At 47.7% G+C, this 21,961-nt stretch overlaps 1 protein-coding gene across 1 annotated transcript in view; it reads left to right on the top strand.

The window, feature by feature from the left end:
• LOC149339356 (irregular chiasm C-roughest protein-like) overlaps nt 1-21,961 on the top strand; it is a 358,742-nt gene that overhangs the window by 98,431 nt on the left and 238,350 nt on the right. The window contains exon 3 of the mRNA XM_089548107.1: nt 10,556-10,602. The gene's annotated coding sequence lies outside the window, so the exon portion shown is untranslated. The remainder of the gene's footprint in view (nt 1-10,555; nt 10,603-21,961) is intronic.

Below are 21,961 nucleotides of genomic sequence, written 5' to 3' on the forward strand. Positions count from 1 at the left end.
AAAGGAACGGATATGCTCCTGACTCTACCTAGAGAGTACTTCTTCTGCGCATGCTCATAACGTGTTCGCTTTACTACTGCTTGCACCTGTAGGTTTGCACGCCTCTGCGTACACTCAAAGCTCCGCAAGACCACACATAAACTCCTGGCGGTGCAGCAATCCGAGCCGAGCCCCGCGCGGTCACGCGAAGGCGCCACAGCCTTCGGGCATTTTTCGTGTTCGCTCCGGGTCCCCCTTCGCGGCTCGACAACTACAGATTGCGACCGCGCGCGCAAGCGGACACGCGACACGTTTATTACGGAGGACCGCGCTAATTCCGCGCGACCCGAATCCCGTGACAACGTGGATTCCTCGGCGAAAGCTCGAGTCACACCTTTCCTCCTCCTCCTCCTAACCCCCCCCCCCCTCCGCCTGCAGCTCTACCTTCACATTCGCTCCTTCGTATCCTTCGTCCTATTCCTAACCTCCCCCAGCTATTCCTGCGACACGTAGACAACCCCGGAACCAAGCAAGCGTGCTAGAAATGCTCTGGCAGTTCACTCACTAGGAGCAAAGGGGAGATGAGGAAGAGGGAAGAAAAGGGGAGAGGGGAGAGTGAGGCGGGGGAGGGGGGGGGGGGGTGGAACGGCCAGGGGTTGACTGCGCGTGGCGGCATGATCGGTAGCCGCGCACTAGCGCGCGGTTGTTTGTTGGCGCGGAAAAAGTTTTCCCCCGATATCGCTCGGCCGCTGGTGCGGGCGTGCTCGCGGAAGGGTAATCGAGCTGCCGCCGCCGCTCTGTCAGGAATTCCCCCACGTCTCGATCACGTGCGTGCCGACCCGCCAGATGAAGAGAGAACATGCCACGGCTGCCGCCGCCATCGCTAGCCGGCTTCATCTCCTGCGCGCACACGTTGTCGAGCCGCTGCTATATCGAGCCCTCTGGTGCTGGGGAGAAAAGCCTCCCTCACACTCTCTTTCTCGCTCGTTTTCTTCGTTTTTTCTTGTTCGTATCGCGCAAGAATTTTTCACACGTTCTACCGGTTTGTTTCGTTAGTTGCTGCGGTAATGTGCTTACTGTCTCTAGCCTCGTGAAATAAGCAGCGGCGAAAAGAAACGCGGTGTCGGGTTTCATCCTCCAGGGCCTTCCGAACTCAACTTCACGCACATCTCATTCTTGCTATATTTCATCCTCTTCTCTTTCCCTTTCACCCTCTCTTATTTGCCTTTTGGCGCGCTTTTTCTTGGCTCCTATCGCGGTGCCAAAAACGAGACCAGCTAGGGGCGCCATCACGCAGTAGGAAGCAACGAGATTTGCATTGCACGAAAAACAAAAAGTTAAAGGCGAGACGGAAGCGTAGTCGAAGGCTCTAGCCGTGAGTGCTGCTGCTCGGAAACGTTTCGAACACGCTTGCGACCGTGACGTTGATTGAACAAGGCGTAGTCTATAAGGATCCTTCGCTCTTACAGCCCGCCGCGTGCCTTTTTGTTGCTCGACCTCTCATGTTTCCCCCGGAACAAAGGCCGAGATGAATTCGAAGGTTGGAGAAAAACAAAATCACAGAAGCGAGGAAACGGAAAGGCAAAATAAGCAAAGCAGCAATGGCGAGTAGCGGGGGCCGCGTACAAAGACGAATCGCACATCGGGTCCAGTGAACCCGACAAGACCTTTCGGCGAGAAGTGAAAAGGAATATCGCTGCAGCTTCTCATGACGCGGGTTAGCAGCGCTCTGTTGCTGGCTACTCAGTCTGGTTGGTTTGTCGTCAAGGCTGAAAGCTGGGCTAGTTGGTTGTACATTATTAATTAAAAAAAACTAGCGCTTTAGACGAGGACGCAGAAATTAAAGTACACAGGACGAGCGCTTGTCCTCGTCTAGAGCGCTAGTCTTCTTTAATTAATAATGGTTCGTCGTGTTTCTTAACTTCGACGGCAAATACTGCCGGCGGAAAATAAGCTCATCGAGTTATCTTGGTTCCAAAGCATTTCAGTCGCGTACTACTGAGCTGTTTCTGAAGAAAATAACCAATTTTTGAACAGTCGAGAAAGGTACTGCGGGAGTTGAACGATGAGAGCCGTGGTATGATTTTCTGCTTGGATTCACCCTATCTCAGTCCAGCGGTGCTTACATGTTTTAAGTAATGACATGGTACATAACTTTTACCGACCTCTCGCGTTTCGTATTTAAGAAGTTCAGTAAAGTTTTAATGAAAGGAGATGTCATTGCCTTTTGTCTTTAATTGCTATTGGCGTCTTTAGCGAGATATCAGTTATTCTATACCCGGATGCATAAAGGCGGATGCTTCAATTAATCGGTTTTAAGCGTCACTATGTGGACTGTACATGATCACACCTCATATGCTGCTTGGTATTTGAACTGAAGCAGTTTATTCTTTATTCTTTATTGTCCGGTCTGAGACTGGGCCTATGCTTGCCACTGGGTCACATTATACATTTATTCAACTCTTTTAAGTTTGCTTCGTGCTTGTCGATTTGCTGGCTTTTATATATTTGTTAAATTAACAGTGAAGCGTGCTGTCTTTTGTTCTTGTGGATGCTACGTTTTTATTTGGGTCATGATTTTTATTTAATTTTCGTCAGAGCCACATCGCTTATTGCGCCATCTACTGTAGGCTTCATCGTCGCTTAAAGAAGAAAGTTCCTTTTTACCCGGATTCCCGTCTTGCCGCTGGCGAACCACGAGGCAACTTGCTTCAAATATTCATCCGAGTCAAAAGCCGAATCGGCGAGAAACGTCTCGCCCTTGGGAAAACAATCAGACCGGCCGCGATTTGCGGGCAATAAAAAGATGGCCTCGACAGGAGAACAGGCGAGGAATGTCGGGAATAGCATCGCGCCTGCCGAAGCTAATAAAATATATAATCTGCGACGTCGGAACAAGAGGTGTGTGTGTGAGATGAAAAGGAAATCGTTTGAACAGATGGCACCGGGCCAGTTGTCAAAAAGAATCTTTCCGAGTTTCCACCGAGGACGGTCGAGAATCGAAAGGTTTTGATGTTTTCTTTTCTCGATCTTTTAGAGCGTTTCTGCCAAAGACAACGATTTGAATTGTAAAGGGACCAGAGTGTGACACCCGGGAAAACGGGCGTGAATGAAAAAAACAAAAATTCGCACAGAATTGAAGAGAGAGAGAACGAAAATGAGAGAAGAGAGGAAGAAGGAGGAGGAGTTCTTTTGTTCTCGACAATCGGGGACAGCAGCTTTCACAGACGGTGCCGCCCCCGTCTCCGCAGAGGTGAGATCCCGCGGCTGTCAGCGATGGAGAAATGAATGTCGCGGAAGAGACACGTATTTATGTGCGTCTCGGAAGGGTGCCACCGTCGATAGCGAGATGGAAAACGTTCCCGAAGGTGAAGATCGCCTTCCTTCTTTCCTGTCTTGTACTGTTTTTGTTTTTTTTTCTGTAGTCATTCTATTTCTCCAATAGGTCAATTTCTGAATGTCTACAAAAGTACGCCAAGAATTTTGAAATAATACTCGCGTTCATGGCTTCTCCCTGCTACTTCCTCCTTTGCAATAAAATTGCGAATAAATTGCGAATAAAGTTGCGAATAATTGCGAATAAGAAAAATTGAGAATAAGAGCTCCAGTAAGCGCGATGAAGGGGAAAAGAACCAAAGTATTAGTTAAGGTCGATATCGGAAGACGGGTAACCATTACTGCGTGTTTCGGTTTTTGCGAACATGTGTACTTTTCTCTCAAGGCCCATGTGGTTAAGTACTGCGTACCAAGTATAATCAAACTTCAGTTAGATCTCGTTTCCGCGCTCTGTATACACTTATCGATCCCTGCTCATAAGAAATATTATTTACCTATCAGAGAAATCGAAGGATTCTATATTTGCTCGTTTAGCTGTCTCCGCCTTTTCATTTTATTAAACCGTATCTCTTATTCTATATGTATTCGCATACCGCGCCTTCCTTTTTCCCTGAGTGTCTTCGTCCGTAACGGCGGCCGACTATTTCGTCGGAGAGTATCTGAATCGGCTGTTTTCTAATTTCGTCGAGTACAGCTCGTTTCATTTTTTTTTTCTTTTAAATTGTGCGACCTCTGGTCCGTTGAGGCTTCCGTTGCCAGCCGCTATTGATCCTCTACTTTCATTCCAGACGCATTGCAGGCAGCAGCAGCGTATCGATCAGAGCTAATGCGATAAAAATTGCAAGTACGACCATTATTGACCACGTTTAGCCTCATGTTTCAGTTAGGTTACTATAACAATCAACTTGGAAAAGCGGCACAGCCGACGTTCTTGACAAGGCGGCATCTTCGTGTGCCGTGCATTTGCTCCCCTTGCTATCCAATCCGTCTGAAACGCCTCACAAATATTTGTTTAGACGGTCCATACACCGTCTATAGACAATCTTTGGACGTTCGAATGAAAGCCTCTATACTTACAGCAGACTGCTTTCTCTCCGTCATGTCTTGAAAACTCTTACGCACCGTGCGCACTAGCTTGAGGACAATAGAGGCTTTTAGCATAGCGGAGATCTACTAGCGTTACATGTACAGCGGTTTACCGGACTTCTTCAGCGTACGCGCTGTACGTCTAGCGCTGGTAAACCGCTATACGTCTACGCTAGTACGTCTTCGCTGACAGGCTTTTAGCATAGCGGAGATCTACTAGCGTTAGGTGTACAGTGGCTTACCGGACTTCTTCAGCGTACGCGCTATACGTCTAGCGCTGGTAAACCGCTATACGTCTACGCTAGTACGTCTTCGCTGACAGGCTTTTAGCATAGCGGAGATCTACTAGCGTTAGGTGTACAGTGACTTACCGGACTTCTTCAGCGTACGCGCTATACGTCTAGCGCTGGTAAACCGCTATACGTCTACGCTAGTACGTCTTCGCTGACAGGCTTTTAGCATAGCGGAGATCTACTAGCGTTAGATGTACAGTGGCTTACCGGACTTCTTCAGCGTACGCGCTGTACGTCTAGCGCTGGTAAACCGCTATACGTCTACGCTAGTACGTCTTCGCTGACAGGCTTTTAGCATAGCGGAGATCTACTAGCGTTAGATGTACAGTGGCTTACCGGACTTCTCCAGCGTACGCGCTGTACGTCTAGCGCTGGTAAACCGCTATACGTCTACGCTAGTACGTCTTCGCTGACAGGCTTTTAGCATAGCGGAGATCTACTAGCGTTAGATGTACAGTGGCTTACCGGACTTCTTCAGCGTACGCGCTGTACGTCTAGCGCTGGTAAACCGCTATACGTCTACGCTAGTACGTCTTCGCTGACAGGCTTTTAGCATAGCGGAGATCTACTAGCGTTAGATGTACAGTGGCTTACCGGACTTCTTCAGCGTACGCGCTATACGTCTAGCGCTGGTAAACCGCTATACGTCTACGCTAGTACGTCTTCGCTGTGCTAAAGGCCTATATTACTGTGTATCGCAGAATTCCGCTGATGAATTCGTTTTGTGACGGACTTCGTCTCTTTCGGGTCTTTCTTCTCCCCTGGCGGCCTCTTTTCTTCTCTTCGTTAGTAGAAGCAACCCTGTGATTTACGAAATTCCGTACACAATAATCTTTTTTCACTGTCCTTGTTGACTGTTCTTCGGCGAGGCTTTACAGTATACTTTCTCATTATCGCATAAGAGCCGCGCACAGCTTGGTGCCTTTGTCCTCAAAGTCATGGACTTGAAGTGAAAACTTGCTTAGCCTTCTAGGTTTCTTCTTCTCGCTGTCGGGTTGTTTCGCCACATGTTGGGTTTTAAAGCTCGGGACGTGTGAGGCTGACAGATCTTTTTACCTTCGAAAGATTCCAGATTCTAAGAGTTTTAAATGCGCAGTGCCAGCTTCACTGCACTGCTCGGGAGCAGCCAGGCCTAGCGACTCTTACCCGCAGTGTGGTTTTACGAGACCGTGCGCATGCTCACGAAGCCTCTTCTCTCGCCCTCTCCTCTGCTCAGTGCATGCTATTTATTATTACCACGCATACCTTTACGTTACAACGCGAAGGTCGGGGCGGGCAGCACGGACAAAAGCCGAGGAATCACAGCCATGCCCATAAGCAAAGCAGCGTTGTACCTCCCTACTCGTTCCCATTAAAACCTTGTCCTTCTCGCGAGCCGAGACGACGCGGACAACACCTCCTCTCCTACCTCTCTCTCTCTTTTAGCCAGCCACTGGTGCGCGTAATACCGGAGGCGACGCGCACAAAGCCAGCGGGACCGGTGCGCGTTTAATTATGCATCGTCCGGCGTTACCTCAGCCGGAGGAGAACGCCAAGCGTCACGTCACTTGGACGGACGGTGATGGCAAAATTATTAATTTTGTCACCGGAATGACGCCAAGGTCTTCCGCCTGCTGTCTCGTAGCTCTTTGCTTTCGCGAGCTGCTGCGCTTTGCAGGTTGAGCTCAATAATTTAATTCTGCCTTCTTGGGACAGCGGCGGTGAGGCAGGCCGGCGACACCGAGCGGCCCGCAGCAGCGTGATCTTAGGGGAAGCGCGCTGTTGTTACCCGGCCCGCATATTAATGCGCATTTCCTTTTACTAAGCGAATAACAATTCCGCGCTTCTCATGTGTCTCGAGCGTCTGCTGTTGAAGCTCTAAGCTGTCTGGTTTTGCTTAGGTATTCCCGAGTGGCAGACTCATACTCTCCTTTGTTTTTTTTTTTTTTTTTTCATGCGAAGGCGTGTTTCCTCGTTTATTTCTTCGTTTATTCGTCGACAACGTCCCTTGTCGCTGCATTCAGCTGACGACGACTACGATAACACAGTAAAATGTTTTACCATGTTTTGCATGCATAACTTTGGTACGTGGTGCCGCGGCAACCTTATATCTTATGGTCTCTTTTAGTTGGCAATGTTTTATGTTTGCGATGTTTGAGGACTAATTTCGGACTCGCAGTGAGTGAGCACCAAAGTGGACGCTACACCCGGTGCCAGAAACTTCAAAACTCTATCCTCAGATCTTTTAACGCGTTAGAGCGTGCGTGATTGGCCGGTACTTGCGTTATGGAAACCTATAGACTATCGAACGCCGGTCTATCGAAAGCTAGGCTGTCGATTGCTGAAACTTCAAGCGCCGGGCTATCGAACAGTGCTACTGAACTCTGAAGTGGCGTGCAGAAGCAGTCATAGACCATTCATTCTTACGACATTCTTTGATCTATCGGACGCTGATTAGCCAGCACATCTATTATCCACTGTTATCCAACGCGCCATCCAGCATCTAAATAATGGGCTGGAGCCAGTCATAAACAGTTCCTTCAGCTTTGATGGATGGGTCCTGGATTTTTCATCCCTACCTGTAGCTTGTGAGCATCAGTGCCAGCAAATTTTGAGGCAGAATAAAGGTGCTTGTTTTATAGAGTTGCCCAAAAGGGACTAACCAGCTTGTGGCTAGTGGAGCAGCTGTACGCTATCGTTTTGGTTGATTGCTAACAAATGGGCTCCATTTAGGGGCTACCCGAGGAAGGAGCTATCTACGACTGTATTCGCTTCCTGGTTGAGAAATGTGAACTGCTAGTGAAAGCCGAGCTTAAAGAACAAAAACTTAGCTCAGCCGGGCTAACTTCTTTACCGGAGACTGCGGAGCAGGAGGGAGTTTACAGATCTGTGCAACCACTTTTTTGAGATAACCGGTGGAGCTCCTGCACAGGCAGGAAAGATATCCCGCTTATGCTAGCGCTTTTCTTATCTGATTTCTGTACCCGCGTGATTTTTAAGTTTTCTAAGTTATCCAGGCACGTCTTAAGCGCCCTCATTCTTTGAATCTGGTCCCGCGTTCTTCACCGTATGCCTTAGGCCAAATTTTATAATAGTCAGCTAGGGCAGCGGGTTTTTATCACGAAGAAATTATAACTTAAAGACATTTCTCGGTCGCTCACTCCCGTAGCAGAGTTAGGTTACGGCCGGAAAAGTGTAACGTGGCGGAAACCTTCGTCGCTCAGCTGCTGGTGAGGTCTTGCAAGACTCCGTCTTATATATACCTCTCCGTCTCTGTTTCTACTTTTAGCGAACTGCGCTTGGAAATAACTCTGGCGGGCTCGCCGCGTGTACTCAACACGTCGTTCCCGTGCTTACTTATTCATTCGGCACCGGTCATTATGACAGACATTCCGGCGCGAGCGCGGCTGCTCTGTAATGCTCGTTTTCATTGCGCCCGCGCGCTATTTGTGGTCTCTGCACGGTCTTCTCTCCCATTTCACCGCGACCGCCTCAGGCAGGCAAGATCCGGGTTTGCGCGTATGTGTACTAACGAGGCCGTGAAAGAAATGTTAAGAGAAGGGCCGGTAAGAAAACAACACAAGAGGAGAACGGAACGGGAGCTGAGAAAGAACCCGCCTCTCGGTTTCGGCAGAGGCACCTTGGTCGTGAAAATGTTCGTCATTAATTATTCCCCACCGGACCAGGGACGTCGTTTCTTGCTAGCAGCTCTGTCTGTCTGTTTGCCTCTAGGTTCGCCCGAGGTGTTTTTGGTTTCCGTCCGAAACGGGGAAATGTGACCACCCAAAGTTTTGCGGCCATTAGGTTGGCGGGTAGAAGAGAGAGCCAACTGCGAATGGTATACCCGAGCCTGGCGCGCTTAATGTTTGCGCAGCTCGTTTCGTTTTGCACATGCACCGTTGGTGTTGCGGTAAGTGTAACTCAAGACACGAACCCGAGAGATAATCCGAGCCACGCTTCCAGCGTGACACTGCGGCATTAGCTAGGCACGTTTAATCGTTGTTAATCGTCCGCGTCAATGAAAAACACTGGTGTGGGTCAGAATAATATATAACGATTCCTTTTTCTTCGATCCCGTTTGATCCTAACCACTCCCCGTGCTTAAATACAGCTCCCAGTGGCAGCGGAGGGGTGGGCGAAATGGCGCAGAGCAAAAGGTGTGAACATGAAGGAGAAGGCAGTCATAACTGTATTCGGACCCTTGACTCTAACGCTCTGTTAGTCGCGGTTTTTATATCATTATGCCGAAACACTACATGAATAGCGCCCGCTATATTACATTAAATCTACTGCTGATTGTAACTTAACATACTGCTTCAAGTTACAAGAGCACGCGCCAACCCATTTCCTGAAATCATGCCGCGCGCTGAGTTGGAAGGACAGTAGGAGAAAGAGGCGCGCTGTTTCCACCTCTTCTTTTTTGCTTCCTTCTCAGGGCAGCATCAAACACCTCGCGCGCCGCACATTGTGATGCATCCATGTCTCGTCGCCGCGCAACGGTTATTATTATTTTTTCCCTCTTGCGTCGAAGCGCCATTCTTCTCCAATCTTTGCTCGCTTCGGGTGTGTCCAGCTGGCGGAAAGCTTGTTTCCATATAGAGAGGCTCCGTCGTCCCTGCCACCAAATATGTCGCCGACTTCCTCTCGAACAAGGTACGAAAGAAAGAAGCAAAAGAAAAACTCGTAAAATGGCTTAAGGGCACCCAGAGCAACCGAGCTTGGGCACAGGAGTTTCGACCGCGCGTCATCGTTTCCTGATTTATGATGGAGAAAGGAGGTGGAGAGGGTGAGGGAAGAGTGGAAGTTGGGGAAGGAGGGTGAGGTGAATTTTTCTGATTTGTCTTTGGGGACTACCACCGTGGCATATGGGGGCTCGCCCGACTGGCGCCGTTCGGTAAAAAGTCTATTCTTTTTTTCTCCAAGATTACGTGTCACGAACTTGGGTTCGGTTGTTCCCGCACTCTGGCGCTCCCATCTCCCGACCGCCGCATGCTGGGTGGCCTCTTTCGCACGAGTCCCTCCATTGTTTCGCACGTCCACTGTGCCGAAGAAAGGGGGAGGGAGAGAGGAGGAGAGAGGCTGAGTTCCGAGCGCTCGCTTCGATGGTCGCGCACTCTGGCGGCGTGCTTGTGCCGAGGGAGATGGGCGTGCGACGCGTGACTTTTGGAACGTCGCAGCCCAGAGATTCCCTTTGTGCCTTCCTTTTCTTCTTTGTATTTCTACGGACTGACATCAAAGGGGCTGTCTTGTTGCGCCCAAACAGGGCAGGAAGTTCTACATCACACAACAAAACGCCACACTTTACGGAGATGAAAGTGGCAGACCCTGTTTCCTTTTATCCTTACTGCGGCTCTCTGACGAGCACAGCTCCTTGAAGGTTTTGAGTGAGGATTTGATCTCTCGCCCGCAGTAACAGGTTAACTAGGCTTTCATAGTTTTATATTTGGTTAATTTACGTGTAAAAGTGAACATACAAAAGAAAGCATGGAAATGGAACGTGTAAAAGCATAAGGAAGGTTAAGGGAATAAGTTGGCCGTGACTGACGCAGGGCGGGGTTCACGAGCGAATTAATAGCCTTTGTCCAGCAGGGGACGCAGTTTGAAGGATGATTATGACGAACATGCAAATACTGGTAGCTAGTGGAGTGGAAAGCCCTATTCAGAGTTGTAAGGATTAAACTCAGGACCGGCATGCTGCGTAGAAATGATGGTTAGTAGTTGAAAGTCGCTTTCGTGTCGTGTTAAAAAGCAAGAAGCGAGTCTTGAATTGTGGAATGTCGTAAAAGAAGTACTAATTTGCCTGCCCAGTACACATTTTTCTTAAGCGTTGGATCTGCTTTCAAAAGTGTTACAATGTTTCTTCTATTTCTGTCTCATTTCAGATTTCTTCATTTTTTGTCGAGACAACAGGCGCCCTTCACTTCTTGTGGTAAGTGTGCTCTTCGTGCTCGAGCCTGTTCTGCAGCTACCGTGTTTCTCAGTTTCGCCGATTATCTCCGTTGACCTAGACTGCACAAGCGCGACATCTAAGTGTAACAAGCCCACCTCGCTGTCGGTATAGTGTCTCTGCGGGGCGATGTCTCTCGAAGCACACTCTCAGTCGCTCTACTGTTTGCGACGCCGCTCTCGCTACCCGCGTAGCCGCTTCAGCGCTGCTTCTTCCGGCGCCGTTATTGGTGTAACTATAGAGAAGTTGAGAGAGGAGGAAGAGCGAGCGAGAGAGAGAGAGCTCTGTTTTTGGCAAGCGCATCGGGAGTGACAGGGCCTTTAATGGGAACTTCTCGGAGCTGCCTCTGGCGCTTTTTCGGGCGTGCCGTGGCACAGCGGCCTCTGACTGTGTTCAGTTCTGGTTGCTCTTCCGAATCTTTCCTTCGTCTTCTTTGTTTTGCGGCTGACTGTCGGTGCGTGGTAAAACGAGCTGAAGAAATAACAGGCTAGCCAGATTTCCTTTCCAGCTCCTTGCTTGCCCCACTAGAGCAGTTAGCTTTCTCGTTCGTAAAACGAAAGATGAAGAGTTGAAAAGAATAAAAACAAAGCAATCTCACTCAGCTCGTTGAGCATCAAGAACAGAAGTCCGAGACACGAAAGAAGGAGCGAAGAAAAAAAAAACGAGGAACCGGAACCGAGGGCAGTGCCGGGCGGAAGAAGACCGCTCGCTTCCTCCAGTACCGTCGAGTGGAGGAAATAACGGGAAGTGTATACGAAAGCCGGGACTGGCGAAAGACTTCTTCGAGACGTCCAAGTGGCTCGCAGTACTTTGTCGGCGGGCTTGAAGCTGCCTGTGTAGAGAGCCATGAAGAGGTTTATCGAGTCACTCTTAGTTGCCGCCGCTGACACGCCTTCAGTAACGACAGAAAAAAGGCATTGACGTAGCTAAGCTTACTCAAAGCACTCAGGTTTGGTGTTTCTTGCAAGCAAACAACTTAATGCAGGTTTCTCGCTAATTAAATTTTTGGACTCGATGGTGACGAAAGCATCGCCACTGCTGCAACCTGCCTCCGGGCTTGTAATCATCATTATCATCATCAGAATCAGCCTGAATACGCCCACTGCATGGCTAAGGCCTCTCGCATGTCTCTCCAATTGACCCTGTCCTTTGCCAGCTGCCGCCGCCGTATCCCAGCAGACTTCTTAATATCATCCGTCAACCTAACTTCCTGCGGCCCCTGCTACGCCTGCCTTCTCTTGGAATTCACTCCGTGACCCTTAAGGACCAGCGGTTATCTTTCCTTCGCATTACATGCCCTGCCAAAGCTCATTTCTTCCTCTTAATTTTGACTAGGGTGTCATTAACCGGCGTTTGGTCCCTCACCCACTCTGCCCGTTTCTGGTCTTTTTACGTTACACCTATTATTATTCTTTGCATAGCTCAGTGCGTTGTCCTTAACCTAAGGTTAACCATTTTCGTTAGCCTCTATGTTTCTGCTCCAAAGGTGGTTACCGGTAGGATACAGATACTTTTCTCTTAAGGTTGAGGGATATTGGTAAACTATTCTATAAAAAAAAACACTGCCTCCAACTTGCGGCGGCGGCTAATGCCCTACGCCTCAGGTTTCAATCGCGAAGCTATCTCGTTTAAGCGGACCATTCTTGGTGCGAAGCATCGTTCTCCAAGTGTCAGCTAAGCAAAGTATATGTGCGTACCGCATGAAAGCTCGCCTTTCTTATTGTTAAACCCATTCAAGCAGCAAACAGCCTCCGCGGTCGTCGTCGTCGTATCAGTAAAGAGAGAAGGCGTCAAAGGAATTCAGATGCGAGAGGTTTCTCGCGCCTTGTACTCGTGAATAATTTTTTTTGCCCTAATTTGCATGTCTTTTTCAACAACAACAGCAGAAGTAGTTGATAGCGCGAGCATCAGAGCGGCGTTTTTCGGGAATCATAATAGAGGACGCTCGTGCGCGCTCTCTTTCTTCTCATTTTGAGGGCCGTTTGTCGTAACGATTTGCGGAAGTCACCTAAAGGGCTTCCTCTCCCTTTCTCGCGTAAAAAAGCGCGGCCCCGGGTAAACAGGCTGTCGCTCGCTGCGCTGGCGCGCAGGCGGGCGCGCGTGCGTGAATGGCAGCAAATCCTTCTTGGGAAAACGGCGGCGCGACTTGCAGGAAAAACATTTCCGGCTGCCTGCCTAGCGTACCGTCCTAGTCGTCGTCTAGCTATGGCTGCTGCTGCTCGGTGGCGCGCATTCCCGCGAGCAACGAACCAGGCAGCATTGCCGTCAGGCATTTTACGCATTTTTCTTTTCCACGACGAGTCTGTGTGCGTATGGGAGCGTGTGTGTTTGTGTGTGTGTGTGCGCGCGCGCGTGTGGACGCGCGCGCACGAGCAGTATGTGGCATTTTGACGGCTTCGGTTCTTATGCTCCGCCTGTATGCGCATCTAAGCTCTGTCCTCCTCTCGCAACGCACGCCGTAGAGCTGTTTGTTCAGGAATGTGCCATATCTCGCTCAAATAGACCCTCTTCGTGTGTCTCCTGTTTGGAGAGAACGGCCGGCTTATCGGTTTTTTTTTCTTCTAGTTTCTTACTTTGGGTAGAGCGCAGTGCTGCTCTCGCTTCGGCCTAATGTTGAGATTGGTTTTCTTGGGATAACACCTCATTTAACTCGACGAACAGTACGTGGCAACGAGCGCGTGCAGGAGTTGTTTGTGTAGCGCAAAAATCTCTTTTCATAGAAAGCTTGGTTCACTTTGCTGTGTGCACAGCTCTAATGGCTGTTTAGTAAGCCAGCTACTGGTCTAAGCTAGAAGTAGCTAGTAGCAGCCGGTCATCATCATCATCAGCAGCAGCAGCCTAAGCGTCAGTGCATAAACTACGCCCACTGGAGGAGAAAACCCTCTCCCATATCTCTCCAATTAATTATGCCTGTGCCAGCCGCGGCCTAGTACTAGTAGCTTAACTCGCAGAGGCTGCCTTACTCCAAATTTCACGTGATCGTGCGATTAGATAGGGGCGGCTTAGATGTAAACAACTGAGAACAACGAGCCAGGGACCAGGAGCCATATTTCGTTATGACTATTTTGTCGAATCATTCTCTATCATTTGTCTCTTTGCCGCATTTCTCTGACCTACCACTGGTAACGGAGCCCGTTACTGGCTTTTTTTTTTTCAAAGCTATGACGTCACAGCGAGTAGCTTCCTATAACGTTAGGTCAAAACACTAATCGTAAAAGAAAACAGTTGCACAAATGCGTTTACAAAGCTGGTTGTATGGTACTTCTTTGCGCGCAACTTTGAGTCGCGAATTACTAGCGCCGCCTTAGCTTCCGTCGTCTTGGGTACCGTGATATGCCAATGCACGACAGGTGGGCAGTCTGGATGTAACACATGAAGAAAAGATTTTGGACCAGTGAGGAAAGAGAGGGCTACGGTAAGGTGAATAAGAATGGTTAATGCAGGGTGGAGGCCTATTTTGTACTCATCGCATCTTTTTAAAGGGCAACTGCAGCACTTTTTTGCAAATTTCGCGATATTGAAGGATTCAAATCTATGTAGGCTGTAGGTAAAGCATTCCAAGTGTTTTTGCACTAGCATATAAAATAGTGACTTAATCGACGATTGAATTTTGCGCTTCTCCTCAATGCAACAGAGGAGTGCAGAGAAATTCAGCGTGACGTCACGGAAGGTATGATTTCAAATTACCGCTGTCGGCAGCCACACACTGCCCTGACTCGTTAGACGCGGCCAAACAACTCTCGGCAGGGTTCGCCTTCGGTGGCGTTGGTTTCTTCCTTCAAAGCAGGCGTTTGTGCGTTGGAAATGTACCGATACCTTCGTTGACGTCATCATGCGCCCCCCACTTGACGTTGTGCGCTGCGGAGAAATTTGAATGGCGTCCGGATTTTAATCGGCAGTTACTTCACTATTTCAAGTGCTAGCCCAAAAAGACTTCGCATGCTTTACCTGCAGGTTTCACACATTCGACCCTCTTAAGCTTGTTGATTTCTAAATCCTATGCAGTTTCCCTTTAATGAATAAGACGTTGATAAAAATCATTATATTAATTATATTATATTATATTATATTATATTATATTATATTATATTATATTATATTATATTATATTATATTATATTATATTATATTATATTATATTATATTATATTATATTATATTGAATGTGAATAAGGTACGCGGTTTAAAAATTTCTTTTTACTCGACGTGCTTAAGCGGCTTGGTGCGGCGCCTTCAACGTTCCAAGTCCACCAGCTGAGAGATCGTCGTGGAGTGTTTCTTAAGTTTGATCTAAACACTGCGACCCAGTCATTACCGTCTCAATGCAGAAGTGAACGAACGAGAAAAGGCCGGCTCCATTGTGTGCTCAATCGAACACGCGTATCTAAGCGCGCTTCGCGGAGCATTAGGCATGCTGCGACGTCGATGGTTGTTCCCAATACGTCCGAGGCAGCAGAGCTCATTTCAGGGAGGCCCGTACCTTCTGTCCCCTTGATCGTGGTTCCTACTGAGTACGTAATATGTGGGCTGAGATTAATCTCGTAATTAGGACCGGCAGCTCCCTTTCTGTCGAGCGGAGAAAAAAAAAAGAGACGAAGAGGGGAAGAAGCAAATCGTACTACGCCGTGTAATTCACCCTGAAACAAGATTGTTTCCTCGCTTTGGCGGGGTTTCTCTAATTAGAAAAAAAAAAAAAACAAGAAAGTGGATTCTCGTACAAATTGAGTATTGAGCGAGAACGAATGAGATTCTTTCATTTTGGTTCGTTTTAGAACTGCGTCGTCGTCTCGTCTTATGATACGTGTTCTTTTCACTCCCAATTTGTGTCGTCATTGCTTGGGGAAATTCTACGCAGGGATTCTGTTGTTTCTTGTATTCCTTGTGCACTTTCAATTCTTCGCGACTTTTTTTTTTTTTTTTCTCGGTCTCTCGTTTACTTTGGTTCATCGCAGCCAGCCAGGCATTGCTCTTTCGTTATGAAAGTATCTTTGCATTCTTTCTGAGAACAAGGCTGGCACATTTCACGTATATTTAGCTTGTATTGGTAGGAAAAATAGCAACCTTCCTGTAAAGTGAATTTCGTATACTTCATATAAATGGGTGCAGTGGATCAGGAAATGTATTGGAAAAAATCCTTTGCCATAGTTGCCATAGTACATCGCGATGCGTACAGAAATTGTCGTTCTACATCACTTTCTTTCATTATCCTTTCTTAAATATCACTACTGCAAAATAGTGGAGCTTTCAATTATGTTTTGTGCTCTTTTTGATGAATGATAAGCTCAAAGAAACGCTACTAGATATCGCGATCGCCGAGTAATTGCTTCATTGGCTTTATTCCCTGTATTCCTCTTTGCCTGGCTGTTGAGATTTCTTTCTTAATGCCGACCAGTCTTTTTTCCTTCATATCCTGCACAAGAGAAGGGGAATGGAAACGTGTTTTCCGAAAAGACAAAAGAATTTTTTTTTTTGAGTGAATTGTCTGAATTTCAGTGCTTGGTAAGGTAATGCCGAAAATCCTGCGCTCCAGAATTGCGCACTTCGTGTGTTTTGTTTATATATGTATTTCTAAATCACTATATTATTTTGTAACAGCACGAAAGGCTCACATTTCTTAAATTCGATCATTAAAGGAATGTTGTCAGCGCTCACTGACGGACAGTTGAACTTAATTAGATGGTGACCACCTTAAGTTTAACCCACCCAGAGTGAAGCCCTGTTCTATCGATGTTTACTTTGCTATCAGTCGGACCAAGATACATGAGCATAGGTGGCCTCTCGTTTCCCCTGTCATGCACCCTTATTTCTATGTGAATGCAAGGGAACGTCACACTAAGAAAGATTTATTAATATCAAAGCCTACCGCTCTGTTTTAACACAATGCGCCGAACCAGCCGAACTTGATTACGTTAAATGAAGGACAGAGGAAACGCGTTGTGACTGTTAAGTCTATGTAGATACCTGAAGGGAAGGGTGAAAGCAAGGGTGAAAGGCAGCAGTGCTGGAGGTACCACGCGCTTTCTTTCTATCTGTTCACTTCCAGACTGCAGGTGCCATTGCTTATAGCATGGAGGAGAAATCCTGCTAAAGCCCCCCCCCCCCCCCCCCCTTTCTTTCATCCCTCTTCACACCGTTCTCCAACGTTGCGGCGGTTTCTGTTACACTCGCCATTGCAATCACTGCCAACGGCGCGAACATCGCTAATGCAGTTATAACTGAAAAAGAGATGAAGCTTCGTGGACAAACCAGTAATTTTGAAGAAACTTAGCTGCGTACAGAGATCAAATGCCGCGTAAAAATATCTCACGAGTTGATGCGCTACCATTTACCTAATGGACACAAAGACAGGCCAAGATATCGAGTGTCCAGTCATGTAACAAGTTTGCTCAGCTACGTTATGTACGCGAAGCCATTTACGTTTTCTCGTCCACGCTTGCTTATTTCATACTGAAGGACGCGCCAGAGGAAAATAAAAATTGAATAATAAAATGCAGTATTCTTTCGTGACTTGTGTCCTAACGAGCCTTGCGAAGCATCGTGACCTCACTTCAGCGATGTTTCTTGCACGTTCAGCAGCAACTTTTTGCAGAACACTAAAAAAAAATAATAAAACTTCCATCAGGTAGATGCTGAAAGAGTTTCTGTGGCTTATTCCTTCCCAACTTTATCGGAGATATTCGATTTCTAACCATATTGGCCTGGACTTTACCAGGCAGCCGGCTGTCTTCAGCTACACTATTACTACACGTGGCGCTCGATCAGAACTTTGCGGCGGAAACGAAATTGGTAGAGCGAGATGGCTCGGCTAAGAGGCTGTCCGCTCTGACCTTCTGAGGCAGGAAAATGGAAAAGAATGAAGCGTAATGCTCTTTTTTACGCACGCAACTGGAAGCTTATCAATTTTTTTGCTCCTGAAATGCTGCATTGTTCTTTCTGGCCCCGTGAGTATGCCGTCAAATCGGCTTTCGTTATCAGATTTAGGTTGTAAAAAAAAAAATGTGTAAAAAGGAAGAGGGGAACGCACCTGCATAAGAAAAGGCATCCAGTTTTCCGACCGTGGACAAAAGATGTTCAGCCTCGTTGAATTCGTAAAGACATAATGCGTACCTTTATTTGTTCCCCATTACACAGAAAACCTCCAGAAACTAAAGCACTGCTTCGTATTATATAAGCCGCTGAGTTGTTGTTTTCTGTCGAGTGTGAAAAAAAGTACAGAAATCTATTTTGCTGTGTGTTCCCCTCTAGTGTGAAATCACGAAGGTTGAAAGAAAACAGAACGTCAGTTCTGTTTACGTCAGATTCGCATAACGTCATTTGGAGTTTTTCAGATTACCGTGTTGTTTCGGTAACCCACATGTTTTCTTTTCTATGTGCATTTCTTAAAGCACGATCAAATCTCGCAGTCACCTCAGTCGACACAAAACTTGTATGCGGCTGTTATAGACTGCCGCTTTTCGGTCAGATTGCGCAACATTATTGGAGCATTAAATAGCTAAATCTCACTGCGAACTGTGAGGAGCGCGTGGCGCCTTGAACTGAAGCTATTACTGAATATTCGTAGCCATGACAATGAGCTTCTTGCGTGCGGCCTCAGATGCCCTTAACGCTCGTTCAATTTAGTTGCACTGTAAAGCGGGCTTTGTTGCAGCAATGCCCTTTATGAGGCGAAGTCACCTTTCTACTATTCCATTTTTAATGTGGCGCGCTTTATTCTTTGTCGATGCAGGCGATGCGTCGGGGTTGTGTTTTTCGTGACATACATAATAACTCACCGTTTTTTCATTTTCCTTGAAGTGGTAAAGACTCATCTTCTGTAGTATTGCGTGCGTGAGAGTGCGCGCGCGTGTGTGTGTGTGTGTGTGTGTGTGTGTGTGTGTGTGTGTGTGTGTGTGTGTATGTGTGTGTGTGTGTGTGTGTGTGTGTGTGTGTGTGTGTGTGTGTGTGTGTGTGTGTGTGTGTGTGTGTGTGTGTGTGTGTGTGTGTGTGTGTGTGTGTGTGTGTGTGTGTGTGTGTGTGTGTGTGTGTGTGAAGTGCGACAACAGGAACTCGTGGATATCTCTCTGTAAACTTCCGACTCGTGTCGTAATTATGTTCACTTGAGCGATTCTACTACACCTGCGATGGCTCAGTGGCTCTGTCGTTCAGCTGCTGATTTCAGTGTCACGGGTTCGAATCTTGCGTAAATAGAGGCGAAACGCCGATACTGTTGTGTTGTGTATTGTTGACGTCAGTGCACGTTAAAGAACCCCAGGCGTTCGAAATAACACACGTGTCACTGTTGAACGTTAAACACTGCCCACCACATCATTAAATTGCAACACATATCTTCCACGCAAGCGTCCATACGTCACGTTAAAGTAGTAATAGGCGCCCGGGGTCTTCACACATTTAAAATCACAGGCTTTTATTCGTTAATCATTTCTTGGGTGTTATCATCTTTCTTTTTTCGTCTTCTCCCAAGACAGACTTGCTACTGTAATCAGCGAAACGTTTTGCGGATATTAAATGAAGTGTCGATTAGAAACATCGATTCATGGAGCGTCCTTTGTTAAAACTTTATCTTATGATCGGTCTCAAGAATTCCGCATTAAACACGCTTGCAATACGAGAAAGAAAAAAATGAAAATTGAGAACGAGGTACCAAGAAGTCCCACTCACCAACAAAAGGGACGTCTGTTTCGAATTGCCGACGCTATTTTCCTCTTCTGCGACGCATTCAGTGTGGCCTCCCACGATGAATAGACAGTCCATTGTTGCGTGTTTTTTTTTTGCCCATTCTAAACCGATACAGAACAAAGCTTCGTTATGAGCAGAAAGTTAGTTGGTTGTTAAATTCACCAGCGTAACCTTATTTATATTTCATTTTCAAAAAATCAATGCTCTTCTCAGCAATCCATAGCGGCGTGCGTATGCATACATATGAATTTTTTTTGCATATCTAATGAACTACACGTTACAAACATATTTATATCTTTTTTATATTTTTTTTCTGGCACCTCCTCCTCTGCTTAAAAAGTACACCCCCACTACGCGCATCTCTCTTTCCCTGTATCGCCACTCTGGAGGAGAGCGCTCATTTTTCAACTTCTTTTGAAACCAGGCTCCTTCCTCCTGTTTTCCATTCAAAGTTGGAGAGAGACGGTGTGATTTCGGAAAAAGAAAAAGAAAAACTCTTCTTTCTCTTCCGTTTGTCAGAATGACTGTCGCTATCGCACAAAACAAGAAGCAGATCTCTGGCCGCTGCAAAGCTGGAAATGCGCCAAATCGACAAAACAAGCACGCCCGCACGAAACCAGCAAGTCTGCATCGAGTAGCAGCCACCAAAAAGAAATGGCACCGTCCTGATGAGCTTTCTTTCGACAGCGCATTTTCTTCTCTCGAACCGAAAAGGGTGTGGTGGAGGGGGGTGAGGAGGATAAAAAAGAGGAATAAATAAAGCAGACGAAGACATAAGCGCACGCGATAGCGGTGCGCCGAGAGGCAGACGCGTTTGACAGAAAGACTCGCGACCTCTTCACTGCACTCCTGCCTGGCTGGCACTCCCAGACTCTCTCCCGCTCCCGTCGCTGTTGTCGTTTGCGCTCGCATTATCCTGGCTTCTCTACGCCTTCCTTCTTGTGTGCCTAGGAGCTTAATATCTTTGCGGTACAGTTTCTTTTAGGTGCTGGTTGTGATTAATATTGCAAATGTGAAAGGACGCATTCTCCTCCATAGAGCCCCCTCCCCTCTTCTCTCTATCCCACCTCTTCCGTCCAGCTCTTCATGGTGCCAGCGCTGCGCCTTCTGTTCCTTCCCGGCCCCACGCATCGCGCTTGCTCTCCGTCTAGTAGCGCGCGCCTTCGCACAACTGGGGACCGACTTCTGGGGTTTGCAGCATTCAGATTTATTTTTCGTGCGGGCGATGCTTACCATTTGTCGTGCTCGCGGTGTCTCTCAACGTGCTCCCCTCTTCTTAATGAAGAGTCATCCCTCTGTTTTTGATCTCCGGACACCAAAAGAGGCGGTCGGAGTTCCCGCGTTTTTCTCTTTCTTGATGTCTTGCTCTTAGCCGGAAGACGTTTACGTGCTCTGTTTCTCCCCGCGAAGACACTAATCCGAGCCGCCCCCTGATTCGCCAAATCTTCACTTCATTATTCCGTCGCCATTCGTTTGTGGCGAGATTTGGGCTTTCTTCAGGTCTTCTTTTTCCTTCTTTCTCTTCTTCTGTATTGCTCAGTATAGCTTAAGATTCATCGCTGAGAGCTGATTGGACAGCGGCGAGTTTGCGGCTTCCTTTTGTGTGTTTTGCATCAGCAACATGTTCGTCATGCATATTCACCCATCAAGCGGGCCTTCGGATCGCGCACACCGAAGGAGTTGCGTGCGCACACCAGCACGCAACTCCTTGTTCATTCGAATGCGAATAGGAGCTCTGCAAACCGAAGCAGCACAGATAAAGTAGATGTATGTAAAAGACAAGGCATGTGCTTTAGTTGCCTACTCAAGCAGACATTGCACCTCGGCAAGGCATTCGCAATGAGATATTTTTTTTTTTTTCCGGTCGAAAGCAGATACTTAGGTGTGAATGTCGCTCGCAAACCAGGAACGCGTGTAGGAGTGCTGTCTACTCTGCTCTGCATCGCTCGCACGCATCCAGAGGCTCCCTGTTCCTTAGGGAGCTGCCTTAGTTCTCCCGCCTTTTGAGAGATGGCAACTCTTCCACTTTCATCCGTCGTTTCGGTAAACACCCCTGTCTTTCCATTCCGCCGCCCTGCTTCCTTGAAACGAGCCGACACTCGCCTACCCGCTGTGGTGCGTTGCGTGTCGGAAGAAATCAGTGACAGCATAAGCAGCCGCGTGTGCTGTTTCAGCCGCGACCGCAGCGACGTATTCAATTACAGCCGCACGAGCGTAATGCCGCAGTCTTTCCACTTGCGAAAGTGGGGTTCTTCTCTTGAGGCGCGAATGCGTATACTTTGCTTGGGGGAGACAACGATGTCGCCGTTTTGAGAGCGGCGCGCGAATCAAGGCGCCTATCCACGTGTGAGGTAACCGAGACAGCTTGCCCCCTGGAGCAAACACCTCGCCGAATGCACGGCTTTATGCTCGGATGAGCAAGAATAAAAGACAAGGGTGCCACCGTCTCTTTTGTGTGCTCGGCGACTGCGGAAGGTTTTTGTCACCGAGCTAACGAGACTTTCACAACGCGAGCAAAGGAAGACAGAAATGCGAGTCGTCTCTGGGGACGCATTATGCAGTGAGCGCACTCTTTAGTGTCGCACGTGGTGGAATTGCGGCGAAGTTGCGGCGAAGTTGCCATTTCGGCTCAAGTGATCCCGTCTAGTTGGACAACACACCGGGA

The sequence above is a fragment of the Amblyomma mixtum genome, chromosome 6 (genome assembly GCF_055824585.1).
Source record: "Amblyomma mixtum isolate Tamu chromosome 6, ASM5582458v1, whole genome shotgun sequence".
Classification (NCBI taxonomy): Eukaryota; Metazoa; Arthropoda; class Arachnida; order Ixodida; family Ixodidae; genus Amblyomma; species Amblyomma mixtum.